Source organism: Myotis brandtii, unplaced genomic scaffold, assembly GCF_000412655.1.
Source record: "Myotis brandtii unplaced genomic scaffold, ASM41265v1 scaffold194, whole genome shotgun sequence".
Lineage (NCBI taxonomy): Eukaryota > Metazoa > Chordata > Mammalia > Chiroptera > Vespertilionidae > Myotis > Myotis brandtii.
The window spans coordinates 2761901-2766813 of record NW_005357232.1 but is presented as its reverse complement, the minus strand read 5'-3'; the positions used below and the strand labels follow the sequence as shown (position 1 = coordinate 2766813).

Here is a 4913-nt window from a genome sequence, read left to right as displayed (position 1 = left end):
GTGAATTGGAAGACAATATTGTTAGAATGTTCATATTACCCAAAGCCATTTACAGATTCAATTCAATTCAATTCATATCAAAACCTCAATGGCATGTGTTGCAGAAATAGAAGAAAAAAGAAATCCTAAAATTCACTTGGAAACACAAATGATCCCAAAGAGCCAAAACAATCCTGAGAAAGAAGAACAAATTAAGGCCTCACACTTCCTGATTTTAAAACATACTACAGACAACAGTGAACAAGCGATATTCTGAGTGTCTCTTCATGTATACTTCCTTCTGTGGATGTCTGCCTCTGTGTCCAAAATTTCCTCCTTTTAAAAAATACAGTTATATTGGATTAAGGTCAACCTAATGCCCTTGTTTTAATTTTATTACTCTGCAAAGACCCTATTTCCCAATAAGGTCATACTCTGAGGTTCTGGGGGTTAGGACTTGAACACATCTTTTTGGGGGAACACAGTTCAACCCATAACAATATCTTAAGAAACATGAAAATGGAAATATAACATATCAAAGATATAGGATGCAGCAAAAACAGTGCTAAAAGGAAAATGTATAGCTGTAGATTAATATATGAAACTAGAGGCCCAGGACATGAAAATTGTGCACTTGGGGGGGTCCCTCAGCCCAGCCTGCACCCTTTCGCAGTTCAGGAGCCCTCAGCAGTCAGACATCCTTAGCGCTGCCATGGAGGCAGGAGAGCCTCCAGCCTCCACCGCTGTGCTCGCCAGCCGTGAGTCCGGCTTCTGGCTGAGCAGCACTTCCCCTATGGGAGGGCACAGACAACGCAGCTCCTGCGTTGAGCATCTGCCCTGTGGTGGTTGGTGCGCATCATAGTGAACGGCCGTTCTGCCATTCAGTCAATTTGCATATTAGCCTTTTATTATATAGGATATTCAGAATAGGCAAATTTATTGAGACAGAGATCATATTAGTGGTTGCCAAGGGTAAATGAAGGGTGATTACTTAAGGGGTATGAGGTGTTTTTCTGGGATGACTGTGATTCATTCACTGAATTAATATTTATTATGTGTCTACTATGTTCCAAGCAGTATTTCAGTTACTTTTGCATGTACTTTGCATTCAAAAGGAGAAAAAGACTAAGAATAAACAATACAAAATATGTCTAAGTGTTGAAAATTGTAACAAAGATAAGTAAATCAGGCTAGATAAAGAGTGAAAAGGTTGAGGAGAAGTGTAATTTTAGACAGATAGAACCTACCTGTTAAAGTAAAATTTGTGCAGATGCCTGAAAGAAGTGAAGAAACAAGTCATGGAAATGTCTAGGAAAACAACATTCCTGGAATGCAAAGATAGGAGCCATGCTTGGGAGTGTTCAAAGGAATGCCAAGAAAATCATTGTGACAAGATCAGGGTGAAGGGAGTGTTAGGAAATGAGTCTGGAGAGGTAGCCAGAAGCCAAGTTATGTAGGATCTTTTGGGCTATGGCTAGGACTTTGGATTCCATTCTAAGGATGAAAGGAGCAGGTGAGAAATACCTGAAATATGCTTTAAAAGGATCACTCTGGGTACTATAACCACAGCATTGAATCCAATTTATGGGAAATGTCCCAGACATCTGTCAATGCCTACATTATCAGCTTTAAAATAAGGAAATGTCTGGCTTTCCCACTCAACTCTTCCCCTGAGTAGCTTAGCAATTTAGGTGAGGGCCTGATCTCATCATATCTCAGTCTCCTCACCTTTCATATAAGGAACTAACTAAAGGCTCTTCCAGGTCTATCTTTTTATGATTCTAGAAAGTTAAAGTAGACTTCATTATTACGTTAGCTCTTTTACTTAACCAGTGATTCTTAACTAAGGGCATTTTGCCCAGCAGGGGACATTTGGCAGTATCTGGAGGCATTTTTGATTGTTACAACTGGGGAGTGAGTTACTATTGGCAGCTAGTGGATAGAGCAGTGGTTCTCAACCTTCCTAATGCCGCGACCCTTTAATACAGTTCCTCATGTTGTGGTGACCCCCAACCATAAAATTATTTTCATTGCTACTTCATAACTGTAACTTTGCTACTGTTATGTAAATAAATAAAGTAAATATCTGATATGCATGATGTATTTTCATTGTTACAAATTGAACATAATTAAAGCATAGTGATTAATCACAAAAACAACATGTAATTATATATGTGTTTTCCGATGGTCTTAAGTGACCCCTGTGAAAGGGTCGTTTGACCCCCAAAGGGTTAGCGACCCACAGGTTGAGAACCACTGGGATAGAGGCTAGGAACACTGCTAAATATCCTGCCTTGCACAGGACAGCCTCTCACTACAAAGAATTATCTGTTCCAAAATATCAATGTTGCTTTTGTTGAGAAACCCTGACTTAATAAAGAGAAAATTCACACGATTTACACTTGTGGCAGTTAAGTTAGTATTTTTTCTGTATATACAAACTTCCTGATCCAGCTTATCTATTCATTGTTTTATCAAGGTCAAGAATGACACAAGCTTTTTACTCTGAGTAATTTTGCATCATGATTCTTTTCCGTATGTATAAAAAGCTGAAATTAAAATTAGACCATAATAACAGCTGCTAATTATTCAGAAAGGGGCCTGTTTATACAAACTTGGGTTCAAACAATACATCACATACTCAATGTGACTTTAGGCAAGTTACTTAACCCCTGTGCCAGAGTTTCTTTGTTTGTAAGATGAAGATAGAATGTCTATGTCAAAGAGATATTGCGACTAAGATAATAGATTACAAAATGCATAGTCCAGTGCATGACATAAGGTAAGCATCAAATGGAAGTTGTAATTATTATAATGTGCTTCGTAGGCTGAATGTGGCCTGGAGCTTGCAGGTTGCTCTTTACTTTTCTAGAATCTCTCTGATTTCCCCCTCCCTTAATCTCTCTAATTTGTACTTCGAGTTATGAACCAAGATTTTAGATATCCACTCTTCCAACCTTTTAAGAATTGTGTCTAAAATTAGTTCTAAGCGAAGGCCTGGGAAGCTCCTGGGAGGAAAGTGCATGGATTTCTGCACGTTGAGTGCTCAGAGGCCGTAACTCCTAGATTCCCAGCTGTGTCTCCAATAACAGAACTCTGTCATTCATGGGTTGACAAAAGTAGATTTATAGTTGTGAGTACTCAAAATAGTTTATTCTTGTATTATTATATTTTTCATATAACTGTAAACCTACTTTTGCTTATCCTTTATACTAGTAAATGACCTCCAAGTGTTGTTCCTATCATATCACAATGAAATATTGAAAAAAGTGTTATAGGCTCCTCTCACCAACACCAGAGAGGTATTACTGGACAGGACAGCTCCTTGAGCTAGTGGGAGAGGGCTGTCCCCAACCTCAATCCTTATCTTCTCATGTATTAGTAAATGAATTTATACGAGAAGGACCTTGACTATCTTGTGAATAGCCAATTTATTAAAGCATGCACCTTTATTGAAAAGGCAAAGCAGAGCAAGCAGGTCTATTTCATCCTGCTTGGAGCAGAGATGGGCTTTTACAGTTAATCCAGAAAAGCAAATGTTTAGGCAAGTTTGGGGAGTAATATATCCTCCTCCTGTATATAGGTTTCAAAAGATTATTTTGCTGAGTATCTTGGTACAGATTGAGTCTCAAGGTTTTCTTCTTGTGGTCTTCCCAGAATCCTGGCAACTTGATCTTGCTGAGTCAGAGACTGCTGGCTTTTCTGCTTAGGGAGTAAAAGTGCCCTTTTTTCCTTTTCCCCCTCCCTTTCTGCATTCTCTCATTAGGGAGGTCTTTAACTATTTGCTCTGGAGTGTCCTTGGCTGGGGAAGATAGTGATTTGTTATTTGCAGACCAACTGCAAATTACTTACACTGTTTGTCCTTGTCCTAATTTTCCTGTCTCACTTTTCCTTATTCCTCCTGTCCTGGAATCCTGTAACACAAGTTTCCCAAGTAATTATTTTGTTCACATTGCCCAGAAAAGTCCCTTGCAATTTAGAAATGCACTGTTAGGTGATGGGATAATCTAATGCACCAGATCTGTCCTAAATAAAACATGGTGCCTTGGTATTTGTAAGTGATAAGCCACTGAGACCTTATAGCAGTGATGCTCAGAGCCACAGATTTTAAAGCACATAAGAGTCTTTCATTTGCAAAGTATTTAAAGCATTTTAAAATACTTTTGCATACAATAAAATACAATAATAGATCCTTTGAATGGTTCAAGAGTTATAATCTCTTCTCCAGGGTAGGGCAAAAGTAGGTTTATAGTTGTAAACCTATTCCATAGATGGACTCCTTGTAAGGCAAATTCTGTGATTTTGTGTCCATGTGCATACAGTGTGTTTAGACACCTAAAGAATCTCTGAGCCTACAGCAGTTATGTATCTTTCAGTGAATGGTATTTTAAAATGGGTTTCCAGTCATAGTATGTTGAACACCATGAGATTATATTGCATTTTCTAGTTAAGCACTGATGAAGATAACTTTAGATTTGAGGAGAGCAAAATCATTCAACATGAGCAAATGCTATCATTTTAAAGTATACCTCTTCATTTCTAAACTTTTCCCCAAACTGTGGCAGATGCTGCTGGTGGTTTCTTTACTATGTTTCCCCTTTCCCTTCTTTTATAGGTGTTTTTTTTTGTAGATACAAAATAATTAGCCATTTACATGCAATGAACATTAATATTTCAAGAAAAAATACTTTAAATATAACAATATTATCAAAACTGTACTAGCATAGTATAATATCACAAAAGTTGTAGGAAATATTAAGAATCTGCAAATAACAGGATTACTTCTATTATATTCTAAAATATTTTTTCCCCTCTGGCTCTTTTTAAAAAAATTATTTATTTATTTGTTTATTTATTTATTTTATTGATTTCAGAGAGGAAGGGAGAGGGAGAGAGAGATAGAAACATCAATGATGAGAGAGAGAATCATTGAT

General features: G+C 37.5%; 1 long non-coding RNA gene across 1 annotated transcript in view; it reads left to right on the top strand.

The window, feature by feature from the left end:
- Positions 1-316: 316 nt before the first annotated feature.
- Positions 317-4913, top strand: part of LOC106725883 — a 17227-nt gene continuing 12630 nt past the window's right edge. The window contains exons 1-2 of the long non-coding RNA XR_001361882.1: positions 317-330; positions 3746-3749. This is a non-coding gene — a long non-coding RNA (uncharacterized LOC106725883). The remainder of the gene's footprint in view (positions 331-3745; positions 3750-4913) is intronic.